Source organism: Cupressus sempervirens, chromosome 2 (genome assembly GCF_028749045.1).
Source record: "Cupressus sempervirens isolate cs-2001-9-10 chromosome 2, ASM2874904v1, whole genome shotgun sequence".
NCBI lineage: Eukaryota > Viridiplantae > Streptophyta > Pinopsida > Cupressales > Cupressaceae > Cupressus > Cupressus sempervirens.
The window spans coordinates 568,250,369-568,263,036 of record NC_143119.1 but is presented as its reverse complement, the minus strand read 5'-3'; positions in this window follow the sequence as shown (position 1 = coordinate 568,263,036).

Genomic DNA, 12,668 nt, shown 5'->3' with positions numbered 1-12,668 from the left:
GATGAACGAACTTAGACAGTCGACTTGGTGAGAGTAATTTGTGGGCTAACCTGGTGGGGTGAAATCATGAATTAACTTGGTGAGAGTACTTGGCGGGGTGAACTGATGAACGAACTTAAAGAATCGACTTGGTGGGAGTACTTGGTTGGCCGAACTGGTGGGGTGACTTGATGAATGGACATAAAGAGTCAACTTCATGAGAGTACTTTTACTTGTTCTGGTGACTTGATGAACGGACTTAAAGAGTCAACTTGGTGGGGTGAGTTGAATAAAGGACTTAAAGAGTCAATTTGGTGAGATTACTTGGTGGGGTGACTTGATGAGCGCACTTGAAGAATCAACTTGGTTAGAGTACTTGGTGGGGTGACTTGATGAACGGACTCAAAGATTTGACTTGCTAAGAGTACTTGGTGGCTCAACTTGATGAGCAGACTTAAAGAGTCCATTTGGTGAGAGTACGTGGTGGGGTGAACTGATGAACAGACTTAAAGAATCGACTTGGTGGGAGTACTTGGTTGGCCGAATTGGTGGGGTGACTTGATGAAAGAACTTAAAGGGTCGACCTGGCGGGGTGACTTGGTGAACGGACCTAAAGAGTTGACTCAGTGAGAGCACTTGGTGGGATGACTTGATGAACGGACTCAAAGAGTCGACTTGGTGAGTGTACTTGGTGGCTCGACTTGATGAGCAAACTCAAAGAGTCCACTCGGTGAGAGTACTTGGCAGGGTGAACTGATGAACGGACTTAAAGAGTCAACTTGGTGGGAGTACCTGGTGGGGTGACTTGATGAAGGGACATAAAGAGTCGACTTGGTGAGAGTACTTGTTCTGGTGACTTGATGAATGGACTTAAACAGTCGACCTGGTGGGGTGACTTGATGAAAGGACTTAAAGAGTCGACTTGATGAGAGTACTTGGTGGGGTGACTTGATGAACGAACCTAAAGAGTCAACTTGGTGGGCCGACCTGGCAGGGTGACTTGATGAACGAACTTAAAGAGTCGACTTGGTGGGCCGACCTGGCAGGGTGACTTGATGAACAAACTAAAAGAGTCAACTTGGTGAGAGTACTTGGTGGGCCAACCTGGCAAGGTGACTTGATGAACTAACTTAAAGAGTCAACTTGATGAGAGTACTCGGTGGGCTGACCTGGTCAGATGACTTGATGAACGAACTTAAAGAGTCGACTTGGTGGGCGAACTTGGCCGGGTGACTTGATGAATGAACTTAAAGAGTCGACTTGGTGGGCTGACCTGGCAGGGTGACTTGGTGAGGGTACTTGGTAGGCTGACCTGGCAAGGTGACTCGATGAACAAACTTAGAGATTCGACTTTGCGAGAGTACTTGGTGGGTAGAACTGGCGGGGTGACTTGATAAATGAACTTAAAGAGTTGACTTGGTGAGAGAAATTGGTGGGCTGAGCTGGTGGGGTGAATTAATGAATGAACCTAAAGAGTCAACTTTGTGAGAGTACTTGGTGGGCCGACCTGGCTGGGTGACTTCATGACCGAACTTAAAGGGTCGACTTGGTGATAGTACTTTGTGGGCTAACCTGGCTGAGCGACTTGATGAAAGAACTTAGAGAGTCGACATTATGAGAGTACTTGGTGGGCCGACCTGGCTGGGTGACTTGATGAACAAACTTAAAGTGTCGACTTGGTGAGAGTACTCGGTGGGCTGACCTAGTCACGTGACTTGACGAACGAACTTAATGAGTCAACTTGGTGAGCCAACTTGGCCGGGTGACTTGATGAATGAACTTAAAGAGTCAACTTGGTGGGTCTAATTAGCGAGGTGACTTGGTGAGAGTACTGGGTGGGCTGACCCGGTAGGGTGACTTGACGAACGAACTTAGAGAGTCGACTTTATGAGAGTACTTGGTGGGTCGAACTGGCGGGGTGACTTGATGAACCAAATTAAAGAGTTGACTTGGTGAGAGAACTTGGTGGGCTGAGCTGGCGGGGTGAATTGATGAATGAACCTAAAGAGTCGACTTTGTGAGAGTACTTGGTGGGCCGACCTGGAGGGGTGACTTGATGACCAAACTTAAAGGGTCGACTTGGTGAGAGTACTTGGCAGGTCGACCTGGCAGAGCGACACAATGAACAAACATAAAGAGTCGACTTGGTGAGAGTACTTCATGGGGTGACTTGACGAACAAACCTAAAGAGTCGACTTGGTGAGAGTACTCGGCGGGCCGACCTGGCGGGGTGACTTCGTGAGCAAACCTAAAGAGTCGACTTGGTGAGAGTACTTAGTGGGTTGACCTAGCGGGGTGACTTGATGAACAAACTTAAATTTTTGACTTGGTGGGCCGACTTGGTAGAGTGACTTCATGAACGAACTTAAAGAGTCCACTTGGTGGGCCGACCTGGCGGGGTGACTTGATGAACAAACTTAAAGAGTCGACTTGGTGGGGTGACTTGATGAACGCACTTGAAGGGTCAACTTTGTGGCATGACTCTATGAATGGACCTAAAGATTTGACTTGGTGAGAGCACTTGGTTGGGTGACTTGATGAACAGACTCAAAGAGTCGACTTGGTGAGAGTACTTGGTGGCTCGACTTGATGAGAGCACTTGAAGAATCGACTTGGTCAGAGTACTTGGTGGGGTGACTTGATGAACGGACTCAAAGAGTCGACTTGCTGAGAGTACTTGGTGGCTTGACTTGATGAGCAGACTTAAAGAGTCCACTTGGTGAGAGTACTTGGTGGGGTGAACTGATGAACAGACTTAAAGAATCGACTTGGTGGGAGTACTTGTTTGGGGGAACTGGAGGGGTGACTTGATGAACAGACATAAAGAGTCAACTTGGTGAGAGTACTTGTACTAGTTTAGGTGACTTGATGAACGGACTTAAAGAGTCGACTTGGTGGGGTGACTTGATGAAAGGACTTAAAGAGTCGACTTGGTGGGGTGACTTGATGAAAGGACTTAAAGAGTCGACTTGGTGAGAGTACTTGGTGGGGCAACTTGATGAATGGACTTAAAGGGTCGACTTGGCTACAGTACTTGTTCTGGTGACTTGATGAATGGACTTGAAGAGTCGACTTGGTGGGGTGACCTAATGAAAGGACTTAAAGAGTCGACTTGGTGAGAGTACTTGGTGGGGCGACTTGATGAACGAACTTAAAGGGTCGACTTGGCGGGGTGACTTGATGAATGGACCTAAAGAGTTGACTTGGTGAGGGTACTTGGCGGGGTGAACTGATGAACAAACTTAAAGAGTTGACTCGGTGGGCCGACCTGGTGGGGTGACTTGATGAGCGGACTTATAGAGTCAACTTGGTGAGAGTACTTATTCTGGTGACTTGAAGAATGGACTTAAAGAGTCGGCTTGGCGGGGTGACTTGATGAAAGGACTTAAAGACTTGACTTGGTGGGGTGACTTGATGAACGAACTTAAAGGGTCGACTTTGCGGAGTGACTTGATGAACGGACCTAAAGAGTTGACTTGGTGAGAGTACTCGGTGGGGTGACCTGATGAACAGACTTAGAGAGTCGACTTGGTGGGCCGACCTGGTTGGGTGACTTCGTGAACGGACTTAAAGAGTCAACTTGGTGGGAGTACTTGGTGGGGTGACTTGACGAACAAACTTCAAGGGTCAACTTGGTGAGGTGACTTGATGAACGATCCTAAAGAGTTGACTTGGTGAGAGTACTTGGTGTGGTGACTTGATGAACAGACTTAAAGAGTCGAATTGGTGAGAGTACTTGGTGGGGTGACTTGATGAATGCACTTGAAGAGTCGACTTGGTGGGGTGACTTTATGAACAGACCTAAAGAGTTGACCTAGTGAGAGTACTTGGTGGGGTGACTTGATGAACATAGTTAAAGAGTCGACTTGGTGAGAGTACTTCGTCGGGTGACTTGATGAACGCACTTGAAGAATCAACTAGGTTAGAGTACTTGGTGGGGTGACTTGACGAACGGACTTAAAGATTCGACTTGGTGGGCCGACCTGGCGGGGTGACTTGATGAATGAACTTAGAGAGTCGACTTGGTGAAAGTATTTGGTGACTTGGTGGGCCGACCTAGCCGGGTGACTTGATGAACAAACTTAAAGAGTCGACTTGGTGAGAGTACTTGGTGGGCTGACCTAGTCCCATGACTTGATGAAAGAACTTAAAGAGTCGACTTGGTGGGTCAAACTAGCGGGGTGACTTGGTGAATGTACTTGGTGGGCTAACCTGGCAGGGTGACTTGATGAACGAACTTAGAGAGTCAACTTTCTGGGAGTACATGGTGGGTCGAACTGGCGGGGTGACTTGATGAACGAACTTAAAGAGTCGACCTGGTGAGAGAACTTGGTGGGCCGAGCTAGCGGGGTGAATTGATGAACGAACCTAAAGAGTCGACTTTGTGAGAGTACTTGGTGGGCTGACCTAGCGGGGTGACTTGATGACCAAACTTAACGGGTTGACTTGGTGAGAGTACTTGGTGGGCCAACTTGGCGGAGCAACTTGATGAATGAACTTAAAGAGTTGACTTGGTGAGAGTACTTGGTGGGGTGACCTAATGAACAAACCTAAAGAGTCAACCTGGTGAGAGTACTTGGTGGGCCGACCTGGCGGGGTGACTTGGTGAGCAAACTTAAAGAGTCGACTTGGTGAGAGTAGTTGGTGGGCTGACCTGGCGGGGTGACTTGATGAACGAACTTAAAGAGTCAACTTGGTTTGCCGACTTGGCAGAGTGACTTCATGAACGAACTTAAAGAGTCCACTTGGTGGGCCAACCTGGCGGGGTGACTTGATGACCGAACTTAAAGAGTCGACTTGGTGAGAGTAATTTGTGAGCTGACCTAGCAGGGTGACTTGATGAATGAACTTAAAGAGTCAACTTGGTGGGGTGACTTGATGAACACACTTGAAGGGTCAACTTGGTGGGGTGACTCTATGAACGGACCTAAAGAGTTGACTCGGTGAGAGTACTTGGTGGGGTGACTTGATGAAAGGACTTAAAGAGTCGACTTGGTGAGAGTACTTGGTGGGGCGACTTGATGAACGCACTTGAAGAATCGACTTGGTTAGAGTACTTGGTGGGGTGACTTGATGAACGGACTCAAAGAGTCTACCTGGTGAGAGTACTTGGTGGCTTTACTTGATGAGCAAACTTAAAAAGTCAACTTGGTGAGAGTACTTGGCAGGGTGAACTGATGAATAGACTTAAAGAGTCAACTTGGTGAGCTGACCTGGTGGGGTGACTATATGGACGGACTTAAAGAGTTGACTTGGTTAGAGTACTTGTTCTAGTGACTTGATGAATGAACTTGAAGAGTCGACTTGGTGGGGTGACTTGATGAAAGGACTTAAAGAGTCGACTTGGTGAGAGTACTTGGTGGGGCGACTTGATGAATGAACTTAAAGGGTCGACTTGGCGGGGTAACTCGATGAACGGACCTAAAGAGTTGACTTGGTGAGAGTACTTGGCAAGGTGAACTGATGAACGGACTTAAAGAGTCGACTTGGTGGGAGTACTTGGTGGGTTGACCTGGTGGGGTGACTTGATGAACAGACTTATAGAGTCGTTTTGGTGAGAGTAGTTGTTCTGGTCACTTGATGAACGGACTTAAAGAGTCGGGTTGGTGGGGTGACTTGATGAAAGAGTTGACTTGGCGAGAGTACTCGGTGGGGTGACCTGATGAATAGACTTAGAGAGTTGACTTGGTGAGAGTACTTGGTGGGCCGACCTGGTTGGGTGACTTCGTGAACTGACTTAAAGAGTCGACTTGGTGGGGTGACTTGCTGAACAGACTTCAAGGGTCGACTTCGCAAGGTGACTTGATGAACAGTCCTAAGGAGTTGACTTTGTGAGAGTACTTGGTGTGGTGACTTGATGAACAGACTTAAAGAGTCAAACTGGTGAGAGTACTTGGTGGGGTGACTTGATGAACATAGTCAAAGTGTCAACTTGGTGAGAGTACTTGGTCGGGTGACTTGATGAACGCACTTGAAGAATCGACTTGGTTAGAGTACTTGGTGGGGTGACTTGATGAACGAACTTAAAGATTCGACTTGGTGGGCCGACCTGGCAGGGTGACTTGATTAACGAACTTAGAGAGTCGACTTGGTGAGAGTAATTGGTGGCTTGGTGGGCCGACCTAGCCGGGTGACTTGATGAACAAACTTAAAGAGTCGACTTGGTGAGAGTACTCGGTGGGCTGACCTGGTCACGTGACTTGATGAACGAACATAAAGAGTCGACTTGGTGGGTCGAACTAGCGGGGTGACTTGGTGAGAGTATTTGGTGGGCTAACCTGGCAGGGTGACTTGATGAATGAACTTAGAGAGTCGACTTTGTGAGAGTACTTGGTGGGTCGAACTGGCGGGGTGAATTGATGAACGAACCTAAAGAGTCGACTTTGTGAGAGTACTTGGTGGGTTGACCTGGCGGGGTGACTTGACGACCGAACTTAAAGGGTCGACTTGGTGAGAGTACTTGGTGGGCCGACTTGGCGGAGCGACTTGATGAATGAACTTAAAGAGTCAACTTGGTGAGAGTACTTGGTGGGGTGACTTGATAAACAAACCTAAAGAGTCGACCTGGTGAGAGTACTTGGTGGGCCGACCTTGCGACGTGACTTGGTGAGCAAACTTAAAGAGTCGACTTGGTGAGAGTAGTTGGTGGGCTGACCTGGCGGGGTGACTTGATAAACAAACTTAAAGAGTCGACTTGGTGGACCGACTTGGCAGAGTGACTTCATGAACGAACTAAAAGAGTCCACTTGGTGGGCCAACCTGGAGGGGTGACTTGATGAACGAACTGAAAGAGTCGACTTGGTGAGAGTAATTTGTGGGCTGACCTGGCGAGGTGACTTGATGAATGAACTTAAAGAGTCGACTTGGTGGGGTGACTTGATGAATGCACTTGAAGGCTTGACTTGGTGGGGTGACTCTATGAACGGACCTAAAGAGTTGACTTGGTGAGAGTACTTGGTGGGGTGACTTGATGAAAGGACTTAAAGAGTCAACTTGGTGAGAGTACTTGGTGGGGCGACTTGATGAATGCACTTGAAGAATCGACTTGGTTAGAGTACTTGGTGGGGTGACTTGATGAATGGACTCAAAGATTCTACTTGGTGAGAGTACTTGGTGGCTCGACTTGATGAGCAGACTTAAAGAGTCAACTTGGTGAGAGTACTTGGCGGGTTGAACTGATGAACAGACTTAAAGAGTCGACTTGGTGGGCCGACCTGGTGGGGTGACTTTATGGATGGACTTAAAGAGTCAATTTGGTTAGAGTACTTGTTATAGTGACTTGATGAACAGACTTGAAGAGTTGACTTGGTGGGGTGACTTGATGAAAGGACTTAAAGAGTCGACCTGGTGAGAGTACTTGGTGGGGCGATTTGATGAACGGACTTAAAGGGTCGACTTGGCAGGGTGACTTGATGAACGGACCTAAAGAGTTGAGTTGGTGAGAGTACTTGGCGAGGTAAACTGATGAACAAACTTAAAGAGTTGACTTGGTGGGAGTACTTGGTGGGTCGACCTGGTGGGGTGAATTGATGAACGAACTTATAGAGTCGGCTTAGTGAGAGTAGTTGTTCTGGTGACTTGATGAACAGACTTAAAGAGTCAGGTTGGTGGGGTGACCTGATGAAAGGACTTAAGGAGTCAACTTGGTGGGGTGACTTGATGAAAGAACTTACAGGGTCGACTTTGCTAGGTGACTTGATGAACGGACCTAAAGAGTTGACTTGGCGAGAGTACTCGATGGGGTGACCTGATGAACAGACTTAGAGAGTCAACTTGGTGAGAGTACTTGGTGGGCCAACCTGGTTGGGTGACTTTGTGAACTGACTTAAAGAGTCAACTTGGTGGGGTGACTTGATGAACGAACTTCAAGGGTCAACTTGGCAAGGTGACTTGATGAACGGTCCTAAAGAGTTGACTTGGTGAGAGTACTTGGTGTAGTGACTTGATGAACAGACTTAAAGAGTCGAATTGGTGAGAGGACTTGGTGGGGTGATTTGATGAACATAGTTAAAGTGATGACTTGGTGAGAGTACTTGGTTGGGTGACTTGATGAACGCACTTGAAGAATCAACTTGGTTAGAGTACTTGGTGGGTTGACTTGATGAACGAACTTAAAGATTCCACTTGGTGGGCCGACCTAGCAGAGTGACTTGATGAACGAACTTAGAGATTCGACTTGGTGAGAGTACTTGGTGGCTTGATGGGCTGACCTGGCTAAGTGACTTTATGAACAAACTTAAAGAGTCAAATTGGTGAGAGTACTCGGTGGGCTGACCTAGTCACGTGACTTGATGAACGAACTTAAAGAGTCGACTTGGTGGGTCGAACTAGCGGGGTGACTTGGTGAGAGTACTTGGTGGGCTAACCTAGCAGGGAGACTTGATGAACGAACTTAGAGAGTCGACTTTGTGAGAGTACTTGGTGGGTCGAACTGGCGGGGTGACTTGATGAACAAACTTAAAGAGTCAAACTGGTGAGAGAACTTGGTGGACCGATCTGGCGGGGTGAATTGATGAACGAACCTAAAGAGTCGACTTTGTGAGAGTACTTGGTGGGCCGACCTGGCGGGGTGACTTGATGACCGAACTTAAAGGGTCAACTTGGTGAGAGTACTTGGTGGGCTGACCTAGAGGAGCGACTTGATGAACGAAGTTAAAGAGTCAACTTGGTGAGAGTACTTGGCAGGGTGAACTGATGAACAGACTTAAAGAGTTGACTTGGTGGGCCGACCTGGTGGGGTGACTTTATAGACAGACTTGAAGAGTCGACTTGGTTAGAGTACTTGTTCTAGTGACTTGATGAACAGACCTGAAGAGTCAACTTGGTGGGGTGACTTGATGAAAGGACTTAAAGAGTCAACTTGGTGAGAGTACTTGGTGGGGCGACTTGATGAATGGACTTAAAGGGTCGACTTGGCGGGGTGACTTGATGAACAGACCTAAAGAGTTGACTTGGTGAGAGTACTTGGCGAGGTGAACTGATGAACGGACTTAAAGAGTCAACTTGGTGGGAGTACTTGGTGGGTCGACCTGGTGGGGTGACTTGATGAATGGACTTATAGAGTCGACTTGGTGAGATTAGTTGTTTTGGTGACTTGATGAACGAACTTAAAGAGTCGGGTTGGTGAGAGTACTTGGTGGGCCGACCTGGTTGGGTGACTTTGTGAACTGACTTAAAGAGTCGACTTGGTGGGGTGACTTGATGAATGGACTTCAAGGGTCGACTTGGCAAGGTGACTTGATGAACCGTCCTAAAGAGTTGACTTGGTGAGAGTACTTGGTGTGGTGACTTGATGAACAGACTTAAAGAGTCGAATTGGTGAGAGTACTTGGTGGGGTGACTTGATGAATATAGTTAAAGAGTCGACATGGTGAGAGTACTTGGTCAGGTGACTTCATGAACGCACTTGAAGAATCGACTTGGTTAGAGTACTTGGTGGGGTGACTTGATGAACGAACTTAAAGATTCGACTTGGTGGGCCGACCTGGCGGGGTGACTTGATGAACGAACTTAGAGATTTGACTTGGTGAGAGTACTTGGTGGCTTGGTGCGCCGACCTGGCCGGGTGACTTGATGAAAAAACTTAAAGAGTCGACTTGGTGAGAGTACTCAGTGGGCTGACCTGGTCACGTGACTTGGTGGACTAACTTAAAGAGTCGACTTAGTGGGTCGAACTAGCGGGGTGACTTGGTGAGAGTACTTGGTGGGCTAACCTAGCAGGGTGACTTGATGAACAAACTTAGAGAGTCAACTTTGTGAGAGTACTTGGTGGGTTGAACTGGCAGGGTGACTTGATGAATGAACTTAAAGAGTCGACCTGGTGAGAGAACTTGTTAGGCCGAGCTGGTGGGGTGAATTGATGAATGAACCTAAAGAGTCAACTTTGTGAGAGTACTTGCTGGGCCAACCTGGCGGGGTGACTTGATGACCGAACTTAAAGGGTCAACTTGGTGAGAGTACTTGGTGGGCTAACCTGGCAGAGCGACTTGATGAATGAACTTAAAGAGTCAACTTGGTGAGAGTACTTGGTGGGGTGACCTGATCAACAAACCTAAAGAGTCGACCTGGTGAGAGTACTTGGTTGGCCGACCTAGCGGGTTGACTTGGTGAGCAAACTTAAAGAGTTGAATTGGTGAGAGTAGTTGGTGGGCTGACCTAGTGGGGAGACTTGATGAACAAACTTAGAGAGTCGACTTTGTGAGAGTACTTGGTGGGTCGAACTGGCGGGGTGACTTAATGAACGAACTTAAAGAGTCGACCTGGTGAGAGAACTTGGTGGGCCGAGCTGGCGGAGTGAATTGATGAACAAACCTAAAGAGTCAACTTTGTGAGAGTACTTGGTGGGCCAACCTGGTGGGGTGACTTGATGAGCAAACTTAAAGAGTCAACTTGGTGAGAGTACTTGGTTGGGTGACCTGGCGGGGTGACTTGATGAACGAACTTAAAGAGTCAACATTGTGGGCCGACTTGGCAGAGTGACTTCATGAATGAACTTAAAGAGTCCACTTGGTGGGCCAACCTGGCAGGGTGATTTGATGAATGAACTTAAAGAGTCGACTTGGTGAGAGTAATTTGTGGGCTGACCTGGTGGGGTGACTTGATGAATGAACTTAAAGAGTCGACTTGGTGGGGTGACTTGATGAACACACTTGAAGGGTCGACTTGGTGGGGTGACTCTATGAACGGACCTAAAGAGTTGACTTGGTGAGAGTACTTGGTGGGGTGACTTGATGAAAGGACTTAGAGAGTCTACTTGGTGAGAGTACTTGGTGGGGCGACTTGATGAACACACTTGAAGAATTGACTTGGTTAGAGTACTTGGTGGGGCGACTTGATGAACAAACTCAAAGAGTCAACTTGGTGAGAGTACTTGGTGGCTCGACTTGATGAGCAGACTTAAAGAGTCAACTTGGTGAGAGTGGGCCTAACGGGGTGAGGTTGTGAGTGGGCCTAATGGGGCGAGTTGGTGGGGCGAGTTGGTGAATAGAATTAGAGAGCCAACGTGGTGAGGCGACTTGGTGAGTTGGTTTGTTGAGATGACATGGTGAGCTGACTTGGTGAGTCGACCTGGCGAGCGAACTTAAAGAGTCGACTTGGCAAAGTACTCGAGTCGACTTGGTGAGGCATCCTAGCGAGCAGGCTCAAAGAGTCAACATGGTGAGGCAACTCAGTGAGTCAACATGGTGAGGAGACTCATGGTGAGGAGCTATCCTTGAGGCGACTTGGTGGGCCTACTTGATTAGTCGACTTGGTGAGCCGACCTGACGTGTTGACACGGTGAGTGGGCTTAAAGAGGCGACGACTTGGTGGGGTAACTCGGCAAGCCAACTTATTGAGGCAAGATAGTGAGTCAACTTGGTGAGCTGACTTGGTGAGCACACTTAAAGAGTCAACTTCGTGAGGTGACTCGGCGATTTAGCTTGCTGATGCGACTTGGGTGGGCTGACCTGGCAAGCGAACTTAAAGAGGCAACTTGGGCGGGCTAACCTGGTGAGCAAACTTACAGAGTTGACTTGGCAATGTACTTGAACAACTGACTTGGTGAGCTGACATGGTGAGTGGGCTTAGAGAAGCAACTCGGTTGGGCAACTTGGTGAGCACACTTGCTGGGGCAAGATGGTAAAACGACTAGGTGATTCGACTTGGTGAGCTGACTTAGGGAACTGACTTGGTGAGCGAACTTAAGGGGTTGACTTGGTGAGGCAACTTGAATAGTTAACTCGGTGAGCTGACTTGGGGAGCCGACATGGTGAGCGGTCTTAAAGAAGAGGTGACCTGGTGGGGCAACCTGGTGAGGCAAGATGGTAAGTCATCTTGGTGAGCCAGCTTGACGAGCTGTGAGCGGACTTAAAGAGTCAATTCTTGATTTGGCAAAGACCACATGGTCAGATGACTTGGTGAGCTGACCTAGCTAGCAAAATTGGAAAGAAAACTTATAGAATCAACTTTCTGTCCCCAGCCAGGATCGCACGCCTGGGTCGACCCAACTTGGGTCACCCGACTCCGTCGCCCAAGCCTCGGGCGACCCGACTGGGTTGCTAGAGTGGGTCGACTAGGGGAAAAAAATAAAATCATGGGAGGCCCTGTACAGCAAAAAGTGCTAAATTTTGGGCATTACAAAAAAAAGAAAAACAAGTTACCCGCTTTTGGATCACGCACAAGTTTCAGTTCACGTATTGCCGACCCGACTCGAGGCGTTACGCCTAGCTAGCCAGATTCAAGGTAGTGTAGCCGAAATGATCCGATTTGAGAATTTTCTTTATAAAAAGAGATCATGACATGATTCAAGCAAAAATTCGACGGTGGCGTGAGTCATGCAAAAACATTGGAGGCCATTAAGGCTTGAGGCGCTTCGAGTCGAGGTTGCCGAGGCGGGTCGGGTTGAAAACTTTGGGCGTTAACCAAAAAGAAAAATTTAATCACTTTTGGATCACGTACATGGCTCGGGGCACTTAGAATCAAGTCGAGCATGGTGACATGAGTCGTGCAAAAAATTTGGAGATGACTCGAGTCGGGGCATCCGACTCTATCCAAGTTCAAAACTTTGGGACTTGACAAAAAAAAGAAAAAAGAAAAAGTTACCCGATTTTGGATCACGTAAGTGACTCGGGCCACTCAGAATCAAGGCGAGTGCGGTTACATGAGTTGAGCAAAAAAAGAAAATGGAGGTGGTTAAGGCTCGAGGCAAT